This window comes from Podarcis gaigeae (genome assembly GCF_964106915.1).
Source record: "Podarcis gaigeae genome assembly, chromosome: 6".
Taxonomy (NCBI): domain Eukaryota; kingdom Metazoa; phylum Chordata; class Lepidosauria; order Squamata; family Lacertidae; genus Podarcis; species Podarcis gaigeae.
The window spans coordinates 50,428,430-50,453,159 of NC_139682.1; the positions used below are offsets into that span (position 1 = coordinate 50,428,430).

At 46.6% G+C, this 24,730-nt stretch overlaps 1 protein-coding gene across 3 annotated transcripts in view; it reads right to left on the reverse strand.

Annotated features, from left to right (window-relative positions):
• SLC6A9 (solute carrier family 6 member 9) overlaps positions 1 to 5,206 on the reverse strand; it is a 54,284-nt gene extending 49,078 nt beyond the window's left edge. Inside the window, exon 1 of one of the 3 annotated variants that reach the window (XM_083742429.1) lies at positions 4,554 to 5,206. The gene's annotated coding sequence lies outside the window, so the exon portion shown is untranslated. Of the gene's footprint in view, positions 1 to 3,483; positions 3,827 to 4,553 lie in introns of those variants that run through there. The other 2 variants (XM_083742428.1, XM_083742430.1) reach the window with 2 other exon arrangements.
• Between the last annotated feature and the right edge of the window lie 19,524 nt (positions 5,207 to 24,730).

Sequence of the window (24,730 nt, forward strand, 5' to 3'; positions counted from 1 at the left end):
AATTTCTGGCAGTTCTGAAGGCAAATATAAGCTTGAACATCCAAGTCCCAAAAACCAGAAGGGAAATAAGCACACGATTTTGAGTTCAGGAGGAAACGTGACAGCGCCCTGCAAATCTCTTCGGAAATCAGGGAAATGGTGATATGCAAAAGGTGCAAATCTGATTTACATGCTTGCTACCACAAATTGTGGCAACCTCTGTGCAGATCTCTCTCTTAAAAAATAAACAAATGCAAGAGTATGCATTGGATATATGGCTGCTACACGTGAGTTTTCAGCAGCCCTGTTTCAGGTAAAAGGTGAAGTCTCCACAACATTATAACCAGGAAACAGGCCCAGCATAAAATATGAGGCATGAGTGATAATCCTCTCTGCTGCTTCACAGCCTGGCTCTCACAACCAGAAAGGTGTTTAAACCACCAGCCTAGCAAACAAATTGCCCTCAGGATCCTGCCCAGTGCACACTTGCAAATAAATGTTCATTTCACTTCAAGGAAGGACACCATAATAATCACACTCTTATGCTTGCAGCAAGGAACTAGCCAAAGACCCAAGGTGAAAATGCAGCATAACAAAGGACACTCTTGAGGCCAGAGGAGACGTTGTGCAACCAAAGGGACCCTGAGGAGCAGCTGGAACAGAGGCCTTTTCTGCTCCGGTGTCCTAAATATAAGGAAGTACGTGAATGATACACCCTCAAGCTGTCAGGGATCAGACAAGGGGGGGGGGGAGTATGCTCTGTGGGGAGATGCAGGAATGAAGCGACACAGAAGGCATTATGTGATAGGAAATCTACCCCGTTCCTAAGCTTGAGTGACTTGCCCCCACTCTAGATAGACACCGGAATGATGGCTCCCTTTTCATACTTGAGCAGTCCTTGTCCTGCCAACAAGCAGCTACTGAATTGGGATGCAGAAAAGTTTTTCTGCTCTGCCATGCCAAAAGCACGGAAGTGCAATTAAGAAACCCTGCAAAATAGCAGGACATCTCACAAAGGGGACACGAGGGAAGCTGTGCCCAGGGATGGCACTTTCTCTCAGAGCCACTTTGTCACTTTGTCCACACACTCTTTCTCAAGTGGACTGACCCACCCTGCCCATGGGACCGAACAAGGAGCTCTCCCCCCCCGCCACACTCACTGCATTTCGCCAGGGGGAGGGAGCACTCCTGCCAACCATGTCTTGGTTCACTGAATAGCCTTCAGCAGCTGTACGTCACAACTATAAGGGGATCAGAAGTCATGCAAGAAAGTCAATTGCCTTGGAAGAGTCAGCAACGACTTTGGTGGGAGGGAACTTCTGAGACCTGGCGGGAATATATCACACTTGATACAAGAAAAAAATCCTGGCCTTAGCTCAGCCCAAAGTGTTATTTTAACAGTACAGTGGTACCTCAGGTTAAGTACTTAATTTGTTCCGGAGGTCCGTACTTAACCTGAAACTGTTCTTAACCTGAAGCATCACTTTAGCTAATGGGGCCTCCTGCTGCTGCCATGCCGCCGGAGCCCGATTTCTGTTCTCATCCTGAAGCAAAATTCTTAACCTGAAGCACTATTTCTGGGTTAGTGGAGTCTGTAACCTGAAGCGTATGTAACCTGAAGCGTATGTAACCCAAGGTACCACTGTAATCAGATCTCCACTCTTGGCCCTGATTCACCTACTCAGGGCTAGCACGACACAATAATGAAGACTGCCCTAGGATTACATCTCTGGCTATTCAAGCGGCTGAACCCAGATGCTAGGAAACTGAGGACCACCCAAACCACACTGGCAACGTCCACAGCTCAGTGGTGCAAACAACTTGATGCATGAGCCCAAGTATGGTTATGTGGAACAGGGCAACCTGCGCTTTTATCTCCTCAAGGATGGATGAGACTGTCTCAGAATGAAGCATTGATCTGGCATGTAATCTAGTGACTCTTGCACATCCCAGCCCATGAGTGTTGGTACTGTTTTGCTGATGGGCTGAAATGGAGATCTGGCGGAACATTATTCCTCATAATCAGAAATAAAACATTGTTACAGATTCTTTTTTAAAAATTAGAACTCCAGGGGGTAGCCATGCTAGTTTTGTGGCGGCATAAACAACAAATAATATCACAGCAAAAAATAATTATACATTCATTCCCCGCTTTCTTCTTTCATCTGTATTCAGGGAGGGTCAACGTATATTTCACTTCAGGCATTTGACGAAGTGAGCTCTGACCCACAATAAACATGTAATTCTTTAAGGTGCCACAAGGGTCTTTGCTGTTTTGATTATTCAGTAGGAGTAATTTTGTAAGTTTGTTCAGTCTCTCTTTGTAACTGAACAGCCTCCATTTCTGAGTGCGAAGTGAGCTTTGTGCCTTTCAGTCCATCCTCAGGACTGAATCTATTATTTAGGCTCTTTGTTTTAGTTGGGTGCACTTTATTATGGCAAGCTAGCAGCACTTTAAACAAAGTCGTCTGCAGCCATCAAACCTCTTGCAATTAACAATATGTAAATTATGTGTGGATTCCCCCACACACACTACCACTGGTACATTGTTGCATTAACTGATTTCCTACTGCCTGAACTTTCAGATTTGTAATTCTACAAGTCGGCATGTGGCCAAGCTAGAAAGAGGACACAGGATACCGTGAGGCAAGTTTAGGCTCCCAAAGTTGAGTGAAAAACTGTAAGTTCTTTTTCGGCATAGTGTGTGTGTGTGTGTGTGTGTGTGTGTGGCATACATACACACACACACACAGAGAAATCCTGGTGGCACACCATTGACAAGTGCTGGCAAAAACCTCTCACTGATACTACCCCCAAGCTGATGTAGCTATTAAGTCACTCCTTCAACTCCAAATCCACACCATTCTCCACTTTCTATCTGATGTCACAATACTGAACCCACCACAGCATCGGTTGAAGGAAGCACCACCACCCCTGGCACACACACCACACACACACACCCCGTGGGTGAAAACAAATCCAGAGAAGTCCGAAACACCTGGCCAGAGAGGGCGCGCGATCCCTTTAAAAGCAGCGGAGGGGGCAAGAAAACGGGGGTTACATCAGCTGCCACGTGGGAGCTGCTCCGCGCCCCGCCCCCGCACATGCCGGGGTGGAAAATTACAGCGCGCGGATCCCCCGGCCCCCGGGAGCGCCCGGCAACTTCACCTCCCCTAGGCCAGAAACCCGCGGCGTCCAGACAGGCCGCGCGCACCCGCTCCCTTCCCGCGTGGCGGTTTCCGTAAAGCTCAGGGGTCCGGGACACCCTTTGACAGCCCGCCTCCGGGGCTGCCCGCCACAGGTCTCGCCTCGAGACGGCTCCGGTGACAGCGGCGGATGGAACACACTGGAAGCTGCGCCGCCTCCGGACCTTCGCCGGCGCTTCCTCGGCTGCACCACGCTTTCCTCCTACCACGTTTTCCCCGCCCCTTCGTTTCTCTTTTCCTCTCGCGCACACCGGCGCGCGTGTCTCCAAACCCAACCCCGGGATCCTTTTCTCTCTGCCCGCGCCTTACCCTCTCCATGCCGCTCCCCGCCGGTGCCTCGCCCGGGCTTTTCAGGCGCGCTGTCAAGGTGGAGGATCCTCTTATTGAGAAAATTGCATCAGCCCGAACCGTACTCCTTCAGCCTCGCCTCACCGCCGCCGCCGCGCACCCTGCGAGCTGGCCTGCTGCGCGTCCTGGGAGCAGCGTGTCCGCGCGTGGCAGCCGACAGTCCCTCTTCTGTCGTGGGCTCGGGGGGGACGCCGACTTTAATGAAAGTTCTGGGAGAGGATTCCGAGGGGGCGGCAGCAGCAGCAACAGCAACAGCGGCGGGCACGTCCCGCCTTCCCTGGCCGGCTCCGCCCCGCCCGATCCCGCCCCGCTCGCTGATTGGGGCGATTTGTTTCCCCGACCCGCTCCCGCCCTGCCGCGCCGTGGGGCTCTGGGGAGGGGGCTGCGCAGAGCCCTGTTGGCGGCGGCGGCGGCGGAGAGAGGCGGCTCGGCGGGACCCCAGAGGCGGCCCCCTTCCTCGCGCGCGCAGTGTCAATAAATATCGTCGCCACCCACATGACAGGGAAAACATATACCTCGAAGGCATGCTTCGGCTTGGAGGCGCGCGCGCACGGGCCGCAGGGGGCGCGGACGCACAAAAGAAGCGCGCGGAGCAAAACAGATGGCTGTGGCCACGCGCGTACTCCGAAGGGGCACCGGCGCAACGCGCGCTCTCTCTTTCTCAGACAGACACACACAGACGCAGAGAGCCGGCTGGGGGCACGTACATTTTCTCGTGGAAACATGTGCGATGCCCTTGGCACATAGATGCGCAACCAGGAAGACATCCGCGCAAGCGTCCCTCCCTCTTAGGGCTCCCGCTAGCAGACCCGAGAAGCCCCCACGCGCCGAGCAGCACCTTGGACAGGCACGTACCAGAGAAGACGCGCGCGCCCCCGAGGTGCTTTGGGTGGACCCCGCGCAGCGGCTGTAGGTGCCTCAGGTCCTAATTCCAGTCATGCATCGGACGAAGCCGACAATAAACCTGTTAAGGCTTCAGGTTGCTCTAGGAAAGCCTCGTTGCCTTGGGCCCCTTCTTACCTGACGATCCCAGCGATGGTTCCCCAGCCTCGGAGGGCCGTGCCTTAGAAGCATCGTGTCTTCCCTGCCCTGCCCTATCATCTTGGGCCCGCTCCCACGAGAGTGCGCGATCTTCTTCTCCAGCCCAAGACCGAGGGCGCCCGGCTTGTTGCGTCTTGCAAGCAAAGGGATCGCATTGCTCAGCCTTGGTCAGACAAACGCGGGGCTCCCTTCTACGTACGAACTGCCCCAGGTGCTGTTAAGAGCCCACTTGAGGAGGGATAGAGCAGCGCCCCCTCTACCCTAGCCCCAGAGTATGAAACGCCCCCCCCCCCCGGTTAAATTGGTCCACAAATTTTGCTCGAGATTTGCGTGTTGCTACGTGGCAGCGATTCTTTGCTGCGCCAGGGAAGCGAGGGATTTTGCGCGCTGCCGCCCCCTGCCGGTCCACCCTGGGGCCTGTGGGTGGGGGCTTGGGGCAGGGAGCAAAGCTGCCTCCATCCATCCCAGGACGAAGATCGCAGCTTTGAGCCAAAGAGTCTGCTAATCGATCCAAACCAAACAAAAAAAGTTCCCAGGGTCGACTTCCCTCTGACTCTCAGCGCCCACCTGCCAGCAACAATCGCCCCCTTAAGCCGCAGCAAGGTGCAACTGGCTGTGACAGTGTCCCCCAGAAGACAAGTAGGAAGTGTTTCGTGACGCTTCCTCGCCCGCCCCCCTCACCGCAAATGCAGATGCCATCATTGTACTGAAGGACAGGCGCCACATTATAGGACAGGCGCCACAAGTGCCAGTGAATAATGCAACGGATTCCAGCAATCATCGCTGTGAGAGGTCGCTGGTGCTGCTCCACCTCGCGTCACGGGGGGGGGGGGGGAACCTGTTGACCAAGAGAGCGCCTGCTACTGACCTCTGCCTCTTCCCTCCCCCACCACTGTCAGCATATCTCTTCCTTACATCAAGAGCACATTGGGGGAGGAGGAAGACTGCTTTCTGTCCGTCTGTTTTATGTTGCAGAATCTGTTTGAAGGCTCAGCTGTACAATTGTACCAGGGATGGACTTCAGAAGGAAACTCCAAAGTAGCCAACTCCTGCTTAGCCTTTGGCTGTTTTGAGTTCATTGCTGCGTGTGCCTCTTGCACATTATGCAGAGTATCTTCTACTTTACACCTCTACTCACAAGGCTTAGTACAGACTAGAACCCCAGCTTAAGTGTGTTGGGGAATTAGGAAAATCCACCTTTTTGCCACTTTTTAATCACACAGTTGTCAGCACAGCAGAAGTATTACACAACGTTGAAAGATACCTAATCTCTGTTTAGACAGATAACATGCTTTCTAAGGGACATGTTCCAACAGCCAGGTATGGCAGCAAGCAGTGCTTTTTTTGGTATTAAAAAAATGAGGTGCCAGCACTCATATATTGAGACAAGCAAGACTCACCTGTCCATTAGCCTTGGTCCGGCAGCAGGCTGGGGACAGCTGGGAGGGGCAGCAGATCCAAACCTCTGAGGAGTGCACCTCCTGGGCTTGTTTTCCATGCGCAGCCTGGGAAGATGCAGGGCTGCTGCTGCCACCTCCTCCTTTCTGGCCTCCTTTTCTCTCTCCTCCACCTTTGGTGTTCCGGGGCTTACCTGAGCCTCCTCCAATTGCCTCAGGTTGAGGTGGGACATGGCAGCAGAGGGCTGGCGGAGGAGGAGCCTGCTGTGGCAGAGGTGCCATTTTCTGTTCTTCCTCAAGCGGCAAAATGTCTTGGGCCAGCCCTGTATACAAGTGCTGTGGGTGCCAGCACAAAATGGCTACCACGGGCAGCAAAGAAAGAGTAGTGTCGGGCCGGGGGAGCCCTGGCACTGCTGGCAGTCAGTTTGTGCATGTGAGAACATACGTGTTGAGGTTTAAAAACTCTTTCTGTGTTTGTTGACCCAGGTAATGAGACTGCTGAGCAGTCAAAGGGCCTTTAACTCTACCCTTCTGGGCAAGAAGCATGAAAGTAAAAGTTATGACTGAGCTTGTGGTTTCTGAATAAATGGAGAAGCATGCACACACTGCATGCAGAAACTTGTACTGGCTGCTTATTCACATATCTCCCATCTCTGAGATAAATAAAAGAGTAGGGCTTGCACACAAGCAGGCTTTTTACCCGTTATCTAAGAGGAAATTAAGGAAGAGGGAGCAGCATACATTTCAGTTTATCATGGAAACCACCAGAAATCCCCACCTCCCTGATAAGCAGGTATTTGGGGTGATGAACTTTTCCCAATTGCCTTTTTTCAGTACAACAGATTTTTATCTCTTACTTTTTTTCCCTGAAGATGGTATTTGCAGAAAGTGAAAGAGCTTTAGTGGGTATGGGGGTGTGGGTCCTTTGGCCTCCAGACCTGATGGTGGTAGGGAGCACTGGCATAGCCGGGGGACGACGACAGGGAGGGTCAACTGCCCCCCAATCAATAAAATTCAATAAAAATACATAGCAAACTGAGGTTCTGCACCCCCAACAAAAATCCTGGCTATGCCCATGGTAGGGAGCCTTCACACATGAGTGGCCCCCACTGTTTCCATTGCTCAGCGTCAAGCCCACATTCCTGATCAGCTCCCACATCAGTGCCTATTTCATAATACCTTTCCCTGCATTCTTAGAGCGTTACAATCCACTGCTTCTTGAATATGATCTACTGCTTTCCTTTGGGATAGCAGTAGATCATATTTAAGAAGTCTGTTTACCTCACATGTTGGCAGATTTCTACCTCTTCCCAAAGGATCCCCAAAGAGTTGCTTAAAGCTTGCACACCTCACACTGCAGCACAAATAATGGAGCCCCATGGCTCCTGAACAACTAATAGGATATATAATGACTGTTTGTATGAGTGCGGAAGATTAGATCTTTATCTCAGGAAACTGCTGAAGCAGGTGCTTGGTACATATTAGCAGGATTGGCAATCAGAAGCATTTGGCAAAGAAATAGGAACAAACATTGCAGCGCTTCAGGTTATGCCATACACTTGAAGTTCTTTAGAAGGCAAGATTAAAGGCTCAGGCTATCTCCACATAATGACCAACAAGGGATCTGTGTGATTATTTAACTAAGCACACTAGGTAAAGGTAAAAGACCCCTGGGCAGTTAAGTCCAGTCAAAGGTGACTGTGGGGTGTGGCACTCATCTTGCTTTCAGGCCAAGGTTTTTGTCTGCAGCCTTTTGTCTGCAGTCAGCTTTCCGGGTCATGTGGCCAGCATGACTAAACCACTTCTGGCACAATGGATCACTGTGACAAAAGCCAGAGCGCACAGAAACGTTTACCTACCTGCCACACCAGTACCTATTTACCTACTTGCACTGGTGTGCTTTCAGATTGCTAAGTTGGCAGAAGCTGGGACAGAGCAACGGGAGCTCACCCCATCACATTTGAGCTGCCGACCTTCTGATTGGCGGGCCCAAGAGGCTCAGTGGTTTAGACCACAGTGTCACCTATATCCCTTTACCTCAGGGGTCAGCAACCTTTTCCAGCCATGGGCCGGTCCACCATCCCTCAGACCATGTGGTGTGCCAGACTATATTTTTTGGGGGGGAAATGAATGAATTCCTATGCCCCACAAATAACCCAGAGATGCATTTTAAATAAAAGGACACATTCTACTCATGTAAAAACACGCTGATTTCTGGACTGTCTGTGGGCTGGATTGAGAAGGCGATTGGGCCTTAGGTTGCCTACCCCTGTTTTACCTATTGACCCTTTACCTTTACCCCTGTTTTACCTATTGACCCTTTACCTTTACCTATGCATTCTAGGCAATGCTAACTTGAAATATCTTGTCCTCATATGTTATTTTTTATGGTGGGGCTGGGGGAATGGAATTAACCATTCTGCTGTGAATGTCCTTCTTAGTTTCTTTCTTAAAAAAATAACAACATACATAGCTGCAGCACTGGTGAAGGGGAGGGAACAGTAAAAACAAAAATTTAAGAGTGAGAAGAAGAAAAACTTTTCACAAGGCAGCAGGGCATTCCTGCATGGGAGGAGACATGCGTGAATGGGCATCAGTGATGTCCAGAAGACCAGCTAATAGATGTATATGTCAGTAGCATAACCGTAACATATCCATGACATTCCAAACAGATGCAAAAGTGCTAGTAGTAGATGGGGTTGGAATAGCATTTTTTCTAATGGAGGAAAAAATGCAGCTTGTTGCCTAAAATGTATGCTTTCCTTTAAAGGACATGACATTTCAGGAAGGAGATTCAGTTTCCCCTGATTTCCCTGCAGTGAGTACGCAAGCTGGAGGAAAGACTTGGGATCCAGTTCAGCAATCACAACCTGCATTTGTACTGCTCAGTAGAACAGAATTGTTCAGAATGGTCCTCATCTGGACTACTTTGTTCAAGCTGAATGACACTGCTCCTTGCAAGGTATGAGCAACATTTGTGAAGGGATATGGAGAAGTCTGGAACTGTTTCCTCCAGAAATGAAAAGAGCAGGATGAGAAGATTAAGAAAAGGAAAGGTGGAGGAGGTGGAGGTGTGTGTGGAGAAAACCTTGCACTGTTTTTTGGGGTGTCCATTCTCCTCCCCACCTCACATAAGGCAGGAACAGAACTACTGTATATAGAATATCCCCAACATACTTTCACCACCAAAATAAACCACCAATAGACTAGTGCAATAGTGCATCTAGTGATTTCCTTGTCAGAAATGCTTGAGATGGCTCCAAGTCAAGAAGTGTCTCTCTCTCTCTCTCTCTCTCTCTCTCTCTCACTCACTCACACACACACACACACACACACACACAAAGCCCTACCTGTTAGGGGAAAACTTTCTAACACAGAGCAAAAAATGCATTCCAAAATTATCCACCATATTTGCAGGTGGGAAAAATGGAAGGAGGATTCACTGAATATTCTACAGGGGGAAGATGAATTCTCCAACAGTTTAGGGGGAGAGGGACCCAAAAAATAAAATTGACAACATTTCACAGAAAATGCTATTTCAAGAACTTTTGTCTCAGGTAATACTGAATGGAACTACTGTTAGTCCATGTGGTTGGAAGAAACAATAGGATAAGAGAGAAGGTCCACACAGTCCACACCCGTTGCTTCCATCAACAATATTAAAATTATATTAAAACATTTCACCTTATTTGTGAATGCTGGAATTGGAGGAGGGGATTTCACTGAATATTTCTCCAAAAATATAATTCTCAGTAAGTTTACCTGTAAATTCTTTCCTGACATTCTATATTCCAGTTCTAAAACTTCCACACATCTCATGAAATAGGACCTTGTCACTAAAAGCATATTCCAAAATAAAGTTGCTAAGCATTTACAGTGCCACAGAACTGTTGCTTTTGATCCCTAATACAGTGCTAGGAAGATAAGACAAAATACTACTACTACTACTACTACTACTACTACTACTACTACTACTAATAATAATAATTTATTATTTATACCCCGCCCATCTGGCTGAGTTTCCCCAGCCACTCTGGGCGGCTCCCAATCAGTGTTAAAAACAGTACAGCATTACATATTAAAAACTTCCCTGAACAGGGCTGTCTTAAGATGTCTTCTGAACGTCAGGTAATTCTTTATCTCTTTGACATCTGATGGGAGGGCGTTCCACAGGGCGGGCGCCATATAGCCAGACAGTAAAAATAATTATTGTAGCATCACCTAAGTAGACCAGGTGAGCAGAGCAGGTGCATTGAGCTTCATAGGACTTAGCAGGGAGACCAGAGGAGTGTTAATTGCCAGCAGTTAAATACTGCTGTGGGAGATAGGGGGCTGGATCTCACTTATGGTTTCTGATGAGTTTCTTGGGTATCTATTGCATGCCTTGAGATGAATGCTGCACTGTTTGAACGGATACATATTTGTATACACACATCCCTCCTTCAGATGCTTTCGTATTCACCACTGAACATGCAGTACACGGTCAGTCAGACAGGCAGCTGGACAAATGCCTGAATGACAGCGGGGTCAAGGACAGTTTAGGGTACTGTTAAAGGGCATCATGTTATCACCAATTTGTTTTTTATTTAAACCATTAAAACACACACATACACATACACACACAAATAGAAGGAACAGTAGCAGTGCTAGCAGGGGAAAGAGTTCTTTTAAGACACTGTCGTCACTATCCCCACTTTCCAAAATGCTGATTGACAGGGACAAGATGTGGTGTTTAAGGCAGAGCAATCGTGGATCACTCGTAAAGTACTAGATGATGCATATTGATATGGCTGGGCTTTACTTATTATTTGACAGGTCTTGCTATACAAATGAGGTTGACCTTTACATTTTTGCTCCTGGTGAAATTCGTTTAGTTTTCTTTGCAGCACACTGCCAAATTAAGGTTAAGCTGTTGTTGTTGTGGTTGATGATGATGATGAAAGAAGAGCTACATATTTCTCTTGGCATTCTCTAAGCTTGGAGACAGCTGCAATATCTCAGTGTGTAATACAGCTGTAATACGCATATCTCTATAAATAAAAAGGACTAGAAGCTTACTTTCCCCCAGATTAAAGAAGGGGCCTGGAACACAGGGTGGCAAATTACATAAGATTGCCAGTGTATGCCCCTGCTCCCACAACTATGGTCCTGTGTACACTAGGAATTAACAATTGTGTCTTTTTTTAAAGCAACAACAACAGCAACAACAATAGTTTTTCATTATCAGGGTGTGTAATTCTGTGTCCCTCCACCAGAAATACTTCAGAAGTGCCTTCTCATATATTGTTCTTTCAAGCCACTCCCACCAGGTAAATGGCCATTTCTGGGAAATAAACCTAGCTGTAGTCCTATGAGGATAAAATAGCAAACATACCAAACAAGACAAGCAGAGACTGGAGTAGGAAAGGAGAGTAAGGTCTAGAGGGCAGGCAGCAGGGAGAGCCCAGAGAGAGAATGCTTTGGGGAAGTGGGAAAAGTGTATTGGGGCACTCAGACAGGATGATGGGTAGATTAAAATAAAGGTTCAATGATTTATTGCATGTAGCAAGCTGTTTGCATTCAACCAGTCGTTATAAGCACCAGCCAGAGAGTTAAGTGTTATTTAAGTGTCATTCATATTCCAATTTTCTGTTTAAAAAACCAGCTTTAAAACTGTAAAAATAATGCAACCAAGAAGTTACAAGAACAATACCTAGAATAATAGCATCGCTAAAATCACATAACAAAATAAAAGCAGCAGCCCACAAAACGTAGCAGGTGATCAGACATTGAAAGGTTCTTGTAATAAGAGAGGTTTTTTTGCATACCTTTTAAAGCATAAAGAGAGGGGTCCCAGTGGGTCCAAAGATTGATGCTACCACTTAAAAGGCCCTGTCTCTTGTGATACTGAGCATTCAGGGAAAGCATTGTGTAAATTCTAATCATTATATTATAACTAAGATGGGAAGGTCCTGTGCTTTACAGCTGCAGCTGAGCACCATGACTAAATTAAGATTTTAATTGGGGGGTTTCCAGTTTACAGCCAAACACTTATATGCTATAAATTATTCACTTTAAAAAGAGGCCAAAAAAACAACTCGCACCACTTGGATCCTGTACCTGAGAAAGGAAATGAGATATGTTTCACCTGTGCCTTACCATTTATAACTCTATTTTTCTGAGCTGGTATCTGAGCTAGTTCTGAATGTATTTCATTTCAGGCTGTTGGTTTAGACTGTGTTCCTTGTGAGTGGGTGGTATCTTATTTATTTGTTTGAAAAACCATTCCTATCTCACCTTTCAGGAAAAATAAAACTTCCAAATCCACTAGCAGCAGTCATGACAATCGGTTTGAAACAGTTTCCCTGCCAGTGGGCGGGAAGTATAAATAAATACTAATAATAATATCAAATACTTTAAATAAAATATGGATTAAAACAGCAGTACAATGTAAAATGGAAGTGTGAAGTCACTGTATAAAAATTATTTCGTTTGTTTTGTTGCTCTCTAATTTTGCAGTAAGGAGGACCTGATTCACTTGATAAGATTAAAGGGCTCAGCTTGCTAAACGATCATATGGAAGGCCTTCCGTCTTCCCATTCTGCCAGAGGAAGGGCACCGTGAGGTTTCTACACTCTTGCAATTCAACCCAATAAAAGTACTTGTCTTACCTCCTCTAATTATAGCATTCTCGGGACCCCGCCCCTCGTTTCTGGTCTCCCCTTGGCTGGCACTCTTCTGCACAAACAGCCCAAACCTGGAGAGCTCAAGGTTTCTCCCACACCAATTGCCCATACGTCTTCCATCGGCAGGCCTGTCACAGCAATGATCTCCAGGCCCCATCTCGCCCTGCCTGCTGCTGAGGCTGCACAGACAGAGCTGAGTGCTACCCTCTGGAAACGACAGCCGGTGCAGAGACAGCCATGGCACACTCTCTGCTGCAAGCACAATGCCCAGGAGCACGGCCATGTGTCTGCCTTCCCAGCAAAAGGACTGCAAGCCCATCCTCCCTGGGATGACAATTGCCTCTATATCTCAGGAGAGAGCCTGAGTGCTGTGTGTTTGCCACTGGGTGTGCATGTGCTTGCCATAACAATGAGTGCTGCGAGAGGGGAAAGGTTTGCACCTTAGCAGGGCACGATTTCCCCTTCAGATCCTGTAGAATAAAAACCCTACCGAACACTACTGAAGCCTGCCTTGTTGAGGGAGCCGCATGCTCCCAGCTAACATGGACAGCAGAGCCCCAGACTGTAGTGGAAAACCATATACAGAAATCTGTATGTGTGTCTAACAAGGAAATATCTGTTTTAGCCTGGTCAAACTCTCCTTGTGCATCCATCTCTCTCTCTCTCTTCCTCCCCAGAGACATTTGGATGCTAGGGATCAACACCCCACAGAGCTATGTCAGATTTCTAAAGGAGTGGTGCGGATGTAATCTTGTCTTTCACAGAGCCTGCATGGTGACTGTGCTGGTGCAGACTTCCCGCTGATGAGGCTTTCATTACTCCCAGCTCCACTTGATGGATTTCCTCCTGTAGAGCGTTCAGGATACAGGCCATGCTGGCTGGCAGAACTAAGAGATTTTGCAAGGCCAATACTTTCATGGCAGGAGATGCTTGTGTGTAGTAAACACAGTGTGTGGAAATAGTGGCTGCCATATACCAGGACATATTTGTTGCTGTATTCAGCACAAAAAAGCCCACTGTTAATGTGTCCATTTGTGAAGAGGGGCAGCATATTGAAAGGAAAGGACACGGTAGGCTAGCATGCCCTGCCAACTCCCACTTGTGTCTCCATTATGTCGTGGGGATATGGAACAAAGAAAGAATTGATGCCCTCTGAGTCATAGTCCTTCACACATGCTACTTGCCTCATTGTCTATTAGTTCCTGCACTTCTGTTCTGTTTTGTTTGGGGATGTGTCTTCTTTTATGCTGCTAAGATGATGATGAATGCAACTCAGCCACAACATTTCCCAGAAAAGCAGTCACTACTGCAGTGTCATTGCTGTCTCTTTTAATATTACCAGAGAAGCCGCTTGTTGGTTGCCTAGGAAACGAGGTAGAAGATTTGGTCCTTAGGATGGATCAATTGTTGCCACCTGAAAGGAGAGGTTTCAGAAAAACAAAGGGGGCAGACAGATTAATGTCTGAGGTAAGGAACTTCAGTAGATCATTTTCTGTAATGAGTAAGCTCAAAAATCTCTCAGTGCACCTGAGGAAATTGGAGGCTTCCAGTTGATGACCACAGGGCAGTTCTGATAGTTTTGTACAAGGCTGGATTAGCCCCACAGGGCTGGCAATGGCACCTGACTCTGCCCAAGCACAGGCAACCATCTATGCCAGTAGTTAATCTCCCTCCCTCCCTTTCCAGACTGTTAGTTTCATTGCATTCTTTTCCACTTCCTTCTTCACAACTGAGATATGATAATAATACTCAATTTTTAAACTCAATAATGCATCGGTAGGGCTATCTCTATTCTACATTCTCTCACTCATTGCCCCAGTTTGTCATGAGGCGTGAGGGTGGCAATGGTGTCATGTGGGTTGTCAGCACCCAGGGCAAGGTAAGGATCCTCAGCACTGCCCACCAGTAATATGGAACAATGGGGCAATAGCTTGGCGGCCTAAACGAGTGGCAGCCACGGTGCCCCATGAGTGTCGAGCATGGCAGAGAGTGGGACAGAGGATTGGTTAGGAGCGGGTATCTTTCTAAAGCCCATGCAGAGGGTGCCTTAGGAACTGGCCATCGCTCAAATCCGCTCCTCCATCTGTCCAAGCAAACAGATGTGAGGGGGAGGGTGCACTATTTAAAATTTATTATTTCTACTTTCTCTTTTTTTTCTTTTGAAATTTTGCACCCCTTAGAATTTGGCACCCAGGCAACTGCTACATCACTGAAGAGTAGTTACCTTTTTCTCCCTTGAAAGGGAGAAATTGGAATAGGGACATTCTTTTTCATTTCTTCTTTCAGCTCTATGGGATTTTCAAGGTTCAGATTCATTCTACTAAATTTCAGGCAGGGGTCTTGATCCGGGGGAGGGAGCGGAATGGAGAAGTGACCAAATGAGTCACCTACGACTCCTTTTCAAAAATCCAAATTTGCCCCTGAACCTAGACGGTTGGTGACCCCGGATTTGTAACCAGTATTGATACTGCTAAACCCTCTCACACACTGCTTACTTGCCAGAATGAACTGGAAACCTGTGGCCAGCACCTGCTGCATTCTCAAGATGTTTTCACGGTTGCTGCAATGTGAAGCTGACAATCTAGAAGACTTGGACAGTATTGCTGGCAAGCAGAAGAAGGCATGTAAAATAAGGACGCAAACCCGTCTTTGTAACCTTTTTGTGCTGTGTGCCTGAAATGATACATGTAACAAGAGGCAGGGATTCTTTCCCCCCCTTCCCTTCAGAACACCAGAAATGTGTCGCTTTGATCCGTGCTGCAATGCTGACAAACCTGCACAGCAAAAATGTAAGCTTGTGTGTTGACTCTATAAAGCAGAGTTAAAACATTGGAAGCATTCTGCTAACATTCTGTTTCGTGTATGTATTGATCAGGGTTTTTTGAAAAATCACAATGACTGGGCATTTACATGGCTCCTTACCGCATTAGAAGCAGAAGCATGAACACGCTCACTGCTAAAAAGGGAAGTCTTTACCAATGGGCTCTGCCTGTCATTCTGTTTCACTTTGTTTCCAAATTCTGCAGCTCTTCAATGTTGTCATATTGATATATGTGAAAATACAAACATGGTGACACAACTTGTGACCACCCAAACCTTCCAGCTGGTCTGTATTGATTCTTTTTGCACTTCCTTTCAACACAGATGCAGAGACTACACATAGTAAAAGGAAAATACAGAATTACATTTTACGTTGTCACAAAATTGGGTTGGATATGGGTTCCACCCTTAGACTGTTCTTGTAGCTACTTCCATTTTCTGATTCAAATCTGTGGTTATTTTGGGGGAGCTTAGAAACAAAGCAAGCAACTTAGTGATGAGGAAATCTGTGTCACACAATTAGAAAATTGCTTCATTTCCAATCAGTGCATGTCCCATAGCTTTCTGCTGAAATTCTGTAAATTTTTGTACCATAAATGTTCTGGTTTATTTTTTACCCCACTTCTGTTTATTTATTAAATTTGTATACCACCTTTCTGTTGTGCTGTGATATAAGAGTGCCCCTCCAGAAAACAATAATATGTAAACATTGGGGAAGCATTGCCAAACACCTAAGAAAGCAGAATGATGTATGGATGGTCCAGGAGAAATCCACCACTGATGCCCTACTATTGCATCAGTGGCATGTTGCAGAATATGCCATAAAGAAACACCAGTTTCCAGTGGCCCTGAGAGGGACAGATACCCTCTCAGGCCAGATCAGTTGTCGGCTTCTGTGAAGGGCTGTTATCCAGGGGTGGGGGAAGGAAAGCTCATAGTTATTGGGGGTGGGGTGGGAGAGAAATACGTTCAGGTTGTGAATTTAAGGCTCATCCACACTTTTGCTTGACCCATATTTTGATCATATTGTGTACCAATTAATTCCCCCATCTCTGCAAGCTTTTCTCGTTGTTCCACAACTGTGCCTTGCGAAACCCCAGTCATATTTATTGCATTTATTGATTGCACATTTCCTCCAAGAAGCTCAAGGTGGCATACATGGTTCTCCCCCTCCTCATTTAATCCCCACAACAACACTGTGAGGTAGGTTAGGCTGAGAGGCAGTGACTGGCCCAAGTTTCATGACCAAGTGGGGATTTGAACCCTGGTCTCCCCCCTAGTCTGACATTCTAACCACTATACCACCCTGACCTGCACAGTTGAGCCAAATCTCTCTACTGATTTTCTGTGCATCTGATAAGATCCAATTCAGCAGGCAAGATAGGATTTTCTCAAGGAACCAGCCATGAAACAATGAGGAAAGCTCTCAGACTCAGGGGAATTAATGGGTATTCAGTATACAGTGGTAACTCGGGTTACATACACTTCAGGTTACAGACGCTTCAGGTTACAGACTCCGCTAACCCAGAAATAGGACCTCGGGTTAAGAACTTTGCTTCAGGATGAGAACAGAAATTGTGCTCCGGTGGTGGGACGTCAGCAGGAGGCCCCATTAGCTAAAGTGGTACCTCAGGTTAAGAACAATTGCAGGTTAAGAACAGACCTCCAGAACAAATTAAGTTCTTAACCCAAGGTACCAATGTAATCAAAATACAGGTCAAGCAAAAGTGTTGCTGAGCCGTAAGAGGAGAGCAAAGTTGTGATGGGAAATTGTAGGGTTAACGTTAAGGTTTTCACTATATTGGGAGCAAAGGACTCCACCCTTAGACTGTGCTTGTGGTTACTTTGATTTTCCTACTCAGTCTTGTGTTTGCTTGTTCTTCAGCAGACAGCCTATGATTTGGGACCTATGAAATTTCATGAGGAATGTTGGAGGGTATGTCTGAAAAGTGAGTATTGTAAACCATGGGCGTGGCCAGGATTTTTTTTTGGGGTGGCAGGCCTTTTGTTAGGGGGAGACAGAAGCTCAGTTTGCTATGCATTTTTATAGATTTTTAGTGATGGAGGGGCTCCTCACTGCCCCCGCCCATGCTGTAAACAGAAGAGGTGGCTGGCTGTGGCCCCAGTTATGTGTGCCCAGAAGGCCCACTGCAAACTGGAACACCTGGCTGCTGAGTGCTCACTGAGCTGCCCCGCCCACACTAGAATTGCTCCCCCCGGGGGGGGCTTTGGGTGGAGCCAATTTTCTAACTGGAATGTCATATTGGGCCTGTATCATGCCAGCTTCTCTTGTGATTTTGTGTGTTGACTGCCAGCTCACAAACCAGCTTGGGTTCACACCCAGCTCCACAGCTCAGTGGCCGACGTGCTGAGCATATGAGCAGTTCTCTCTTCTCAGTGCAACCCAATCCGCACATGCTAGCTGCCAGCAGCTAGGGTCTGAATGCAGAAGAACCAGTTTGCTGGTTGGTCCAAGGTTAAGCTGGCTGCAAGGTCTGGATGCATTTGATGAAACTGTGGCCTTTCCCCCGCTTTATGTGCATTGCATCTGGAGTGCCAGCCACACTAGGTTCAATGTTCCGCTGTCTTTCCTGCTCTGCTTCTCCTAGAGAGGAATTTGGAGAGCAGTTACATCCACTCACTCTAGCAGACCTTAGCAACACTAGCCTTCCCAGATTACAGGGCAAACAATCTAAACTGGGGAGCAGTTGGTATGGTGCAATGACAGTCCTGTCACCAATGAAACCGTACAAAAGGGTTGCTACAAAAGTTGCACCAGTATATACACCACATTGTATTTATATCAAAGAATGTGCTCCTCTTTTGATAGGCAAGCAACTCCCATGGATTCAGTCTATGGTGAGTGTTGCTTGTGGTCTGTCAACAGAAGCACATATCTCACTTTATCCATTATCAGGCCAGTGGCGGAGCTTCATGCTCCAGCACCAGGGGGCAGAGAGCAGGCGGGGGCGGGGCTGGAGTGCGTCCCATGGGTGTGGCACACCGCCTGCAGGGGCATGTGTCCTGGGGGTGTGGCACCCAGCGCGTGGGGGGGGGGGATAGCTGTGATGGCATCCCACCGGGATTGTGCTGCCGGGGGCGGTGCGCTCACCCCACACTCCTCTTCTTCTGCCAGTGTATCAGGCTAGCTCTGAACCTAATTTTGCTTAACATGTGTCTCCAACTTCCACTTTTGTAATGTTCTGTAGGGACCAATCTAATCCATGGTCAGATCTCTCAACACATTTTTTCAAAAACAGCCTGGCCTTACCCAAAATCGGATCAGGACTGTGGCACACACCATTGCCTTGAGCGAAATCACACATGCACACAAAGCTGTTAATACCCTTTCTGGGGCTTAGAGTAGATTGGGTGATTTAAGGGGGCTGAAAAATAACACTGACATCCAGTTAAAGACCTCTCATATATCATCTAGGTTGGTCCTAAATAGCAGAGAAATAACAGATGATTGAGGTTTCTTTGGGTTTAGTCTAGGCTTGATGCTTTTGAATTATGGTGCTGGAGAAGACTCTTGAGAGTCCCATGGACTGCAAGAAGATCAAACCTATCCATTCTTAAGGAAATCAGCCCTGAGTGCTCACTGGAAGGACAGATCGTGAAGCTGAGGCTCCAATACTTTGGCCACCTCATGAGAAGACCCTAATGTTCCTCCCTGGAAAAGACCCTAATGTTGGGAAAGATTGAGGGCACAAGGAGAAGGGGACGACAGAGGACGAGATGGTTGGATAGTGTTCTCGAAGCTACCAGCATGAGTTTGACAAAACTGCAGGAGGCAGTGGAAGACAGAAGTGCCTGGCGTGCTCTGGTCCATGGGGTCACGAAGAGTCGGACACGACTGAATGACTAAACAAGAACAAAAGGTTTCTAAATAATGGAGAAAATTGGGCAATATTAAAAGGGGAAAGTTTGTTCAAAACAGAGGACGACATAAAATTAAGATCTATAAGAAAATAAAGGAAACGTAAAATGCATCTCCCCCTAACATACCATTCTACCTTACATTTGAAGGAGAAAGATCACATGGGAAGATTGGAGAAGTTACCAGTCCAAGAATTACTGAAACATATCCAGGCATGTATAGCTATTCACAACCTGAAGAGCAAAACAAGCACCTCTCAGCTGTATCCGGTTCTTGTGATCCAACAGGCATGCACAGCGGAACCCAAAGAGTAACCTATTGACGTGCCCTTCTAGAGATGGAAGCACTTTTAATTGGCATGAAATCATGGAGTTTGTTACAGTTGGAGATTTAGGGTAGAATAACAGATGATTCAGAGCTCATTAAAAGTGTTTCAGTTAGATATTGGAAAACATATACTTGTGCCTGCCAGGATATTTTCGTGCTGTAAAATGAGAAGACCTGGGAGCTCAGAGACGTCATTTCCAAGAGGGGCCAAGCTGGTTGTTGTTTGCAAGAAGGAGCTGCAAAAGCATAATTGTGTTGCTTTTCTCTGCAAGCTGCCATGGCTGCTTTTGGGCTAATGTTTGTTTTTAATATGCTTGTTTTTAATAATTTTAATATGGTACCTGATTTATGTTATAAGGTAACCCTGCTCGGTATCTGTTTCCTGCCATGGTGGGTGCAAGGGAGAGAAGGATCTGTCCATTTCTGTCCTCTCCATTTCCCATTTTTCCACTCTTAAATTCAGTTATCCACCATCTTGCAGCAATTTCTGATTAAAAAAAAAATCTTCACAAAAATTCAGCAGCATTTTAGAGCAAATTTATCCTTTAAAAAGATGTTTCATATGCAGTTTTGACTAATGTACACATTTTGCATGCTATTTGGCCCCTAAATTTAGGGGTCAATTTCTGCAAAATTGGCAGAAACCATGCCTTTGATACCATGCCTTTGCAGAAAGACCCTCCAAATATTTCCAGTCAGTGGCATAGCGTGGGTTGTCAGCACCCGGGGCAAGGCAAGTAATTTGCACCCCCTAACCCTAACTCCCAGATGTTGCACCCGGTTCGGCCGGCCCCCCCTGCACCCCCACGCTACGCCACTGTTTCCAGTGCCTAGAGATTAATAATCTTGCAGACATAAAGAAAAAATCTAGCTCAACTTTTCCTTTTCCCAACTCTGTTCTAGTTGTTACTGGCGGTTAACAGTGCCAGTGAGGACACCGGCAATGAAGCCTATGCTGTTATTTGGATAATCACTATGAACACGGTTCTTCAAAAGACGCTACCATAGCACATTCCCATCAAAGGTGAAAAGACATTCCTTTATGCTGCCGACATTTTGGGGGAAGATGTTTTCAATACCTAAGCTCATTCTACCTCACCCTATTCCTGCCAGTCAGGCTGTTGATGCCAAGGGACCTCAATCTCCCTTGTTAAACCAACCTGAGTTCAAACAAAAACGTTATGAAATGTTAACATCTAGTCATGATTCTTATACCGACCCCATTGGGATAGTGCCTCTCTGGATACCATTTCCTCTCTTACCTTTCTGAAATGCAGGACCAGTTGACACTGACCCTCTAGGCCAGGCTTCCTCAAACTCTGCCCTCCAGATGTTTTTGGCCTACAACTCCCATGATCCCTAGCTAGCAGGACCAGTGGTCAGGGATGATGGGAACTGTAGTCTCAAAACAACTGGAGGGCTGAGGTTGAGGAAGCCTGCTCTAGGCTTAACAAGTATTTCCACTGTCTCCCCTCATTTCCATCTGCATCTCTGTATTACTGAACTGCAAACAAAGATGTTCAGGTCTTTCCCCCTGATTGGCTTTGATTAATTTAGGACCCAGTGATGCGCATGAGTAATTCTTATTATGCTCTCCAATGTGCATTTACTCTGTATTAGTTGACACTGATTTGCATTTGTCAGCATACAACTCATTCCCTGAGCTTGTTTAGGTCCCTCTGAAATTTATCTCTCACAGAAGTTGCACCCCTGCTTTATCCATCTCAGCTCATTTCCATCATCTGCCTAGCTCAGGCACACTGCTTTCTGATTTGTGGTGGCCACTGTAAAAATAGAAAAGAAAGGAAACTTCTGGCTTTTCTTAGCCAGGAAAATGGGTAATGCTCCATTGCAACAGAATGGGATCTGTGTGAGAAGGCAGACACGGTTCCTGCACCTTCAAAAGTTGTGTAGCAGAGGAAATTTCTCTTACAAGCTTCCATCTGCTGAAATGTCTGCACAATTAAAGGCGAAGGAGCTCTAGTCTCCTTTCTTAAACCTAGCCACCCTAGAGCTGTATGATCATATTTCTCCCACCCTCCCTAGCTCTTTGGGAATGTTTCTGTACAGGTGAGATCCTGGGTTTGCCTCCCGCCTTAATATTTGTGAACACAGAGCCAGGAATTCTAGTGCTCCACCAATCAAAATGCTTTGTGCAGAGACCGTAGTGGCTGGTGCCCATCACCCCAACCTGATAGGCTGATTTCTACTTTTGGAACTAGTTCCTAAATGGAGGCTTTGTGAGATGCAGCTCTCAGGCATGCCCACAGTTAACAGTTACAACAAAAAGCAAAATTCCTTCTGATGCAACAGCCAGTTTGAATGAAATTACATAATTTTAGTTCTTTTTAAAGTCTCAGACCACTCAATCCTTTTAATGGTCTCTCATGTAGAGACTTGAGGCTTTCCTAATTGGAGTATAGGCATGCAGAACAGGACAGAACTTCCCCTTCTGGACTGGGCATGACTATGCCCCCCCCCCACAGTCTGATTTATGGCTTCCCTACAGAATTACCAGCTTTCATTCTGTTGGGAGCGCCCCCCCCCCTGTGGATTGTTAAACTACTGGTTTTAATAGAAATGTCAAGTTGTGGTGTGTGTTTTTTACTGTAACAGATTTTTGTGCTCTTTCTCTCTGCTTGCAGCTGTGACTGCTAACCATCGTCAGAAATATGGAATGCCAGTAGTGATTGCTTAATTCTGTCAGGGGCCCAGAAGTATCTATAAATCAGTCAGGAAGCAGGAAGTTACCCAAGACTGGGGATAGGGAAAACACAGCCCTCCATATGTTGCTGGACTCTAACTCCCATCAGCCCCAGCCAGCATGGCCAATGATCAAGAATTATGGGGATTGTAGCTCAGCATCTTCTGGAGGGCTTCCCATCCCTGCTCAAGAGCATGGCCAGGAGACTTACAGCACAATCCCATACATGTCTAAGTCCCATTGAGTTCAGTGGGACTTACTTCCTGTTCCAGGTAAGTGAGGGTGCTAGGATTGCAGCCTTGGTATCATAAGAAGTTCAAGGGAGGTACAGACTCCAGAGTGGGTGATGGAGGCAAAAATCCTATACACACTTACACAGGGAGTAAGCCTGATTAATCTCACTGGGGTTTACTTAGGAGTAGAGGTGCATAGGATTGTGCTGTGAAGCACTGGGTAAAAGTGGAGACAAGCAAGGTCTAGCTATTGCAAACTGAATTAGCCAAGTAGACTTCTTTAGGCTATGTGCAGATAGAGAGTCATTAGACCTGGTCTAACAAAGGTGCCAGTAGGCTCAAGCCAAATGAAATAAGTCATTTAGGTGAGGTGACTAGGAGTAGGAATCTGGGCAGCATGACTTAACATGGCCTCATGAGAGGAGCAGTAAACCCCATTGCCCCAGTGGACATGGACTAGTTGTTGAGCAATTCAAGCTCTGTTCCCACTGGAGATACCAGAATAGTGTAACTCTGGCTCAATAGGATCTAAGTCGAAGTAAACAATCATCCCAACTCACAAGCTCATATATGAGCAGCAGATTGGCTTTGTTTCCTCTTCCTACTCTTGCAATATGCCAGACAAATATTTCCCAATAATAAAAGAAGTAACACTGTTATGCTGTGTGCTCAGTACACTTCCTCTCCCCCAGCCCTTTCCTTTCATCAGGGACAGGGACTGCAGCAGCACTGTGAGACTCTTTGGAGGAAGAGCTGTGAGAAGGAGCAGAGAAGTTTGTTTATCCAGCTAGCATAGAGGAAGGGAGCCCACATGGTGCCCTGCAGATATTGCGGGCGATTCACTCCCATCATCCCTAATCCTGCTGGCTGAGGCTGATGTGAGTTGGAGGACACCACATGGGCCGTCCCAGGGCTAGATTAGCCAGTGGGAAGTAGAATTCCATGATTTCATTGTTATTGGAGCCCTTCGGAACCCAGCAAATGCAAAGCATTTCCCCATATGTTGAATAGTGAGATTGCTACCTCTTTTCGGATAGGGCTCGTGGACCTTTAACTGCTGCATGTTAACTGCTGTCCTGTCTCTGTGCCTAGGGGAGATGCCCCCTGCTGTATTTCTTCCTACCAGGCAGCTGATAAAGGCACAGGAGCCTGTCCTGGTGGTATACTATTTCATCACAGAACAAGGCTCTGTTTTGTAAGCTGTTGAGATACACATGCACACATTGGTGTTGGAGTAAAGATATGCATGTGGCCACAGGACAAACATAACTGTATTTTGTCAGCATGGTGAAGGCACACGGCTATGGGAAGTTTGAACAAAATCTGTATCCCAACCAAAATTCCTCCAGTATTACTTGCTCAAGCTTTTTTATAAGCACCAATGGCTATAACGCCTACCCTATTTACCCCATGATCTCAGGTAGAGGATCAATTGTGGCTTGATGTTCTTTGCTGCCCTCTGCTGGCAAAGTGAATAGAATTATTGGCTCAGAAAGCGGAAGATAAGCATTCTGCATGGGGGTCACCATTGGGAGCTTCCAGTTGGGAACCATCATTCAAGAGGATCGACCATACCTGCATTTCAAATATGCTAAGTGTCATATTCAGAGCCATAATAAATAACAAGATGAAAGATTAAAAAAATTAAAAGATGATCCAAAAAGAACTCCCTTAAGAGAATCAAGGCTTTTCGTCTTAAGACAGTCTTTGAAAGAATCTTTCAAAAGAATCTTAAGATTGTCTTAAGATATTTCATCTTGTTATTTATTATCACTACGACTGACCAGCACGGCTACCTACCTGAATCTATAACCAGAGCCAGTCCATTTTTCACCGAATGGACAGTTATGAAGGGGCACCACACATTATAGTCTTGTCTTGTCTAGAACTGTCTTTTTAGATTTCTACAAGGTCCTGCAGCTACTAATAGGTGTACAACAAGCACAAAATCAACAAGTGTAGCTAGCTTAGCTACTGCTTCCTCAGCAGTTGCAGCAGCACCTCATGGAAAGCTCTATCTGTTAAGCTGTTTGCCTTGTGTCTGTTAAAAATGTATTAGCCTTGTGTTTGTGTAGCAAGACTTAAAACTGAAACCCTTTCCCCCCTTTTGCTTGTAGCAGTTTTCTATTC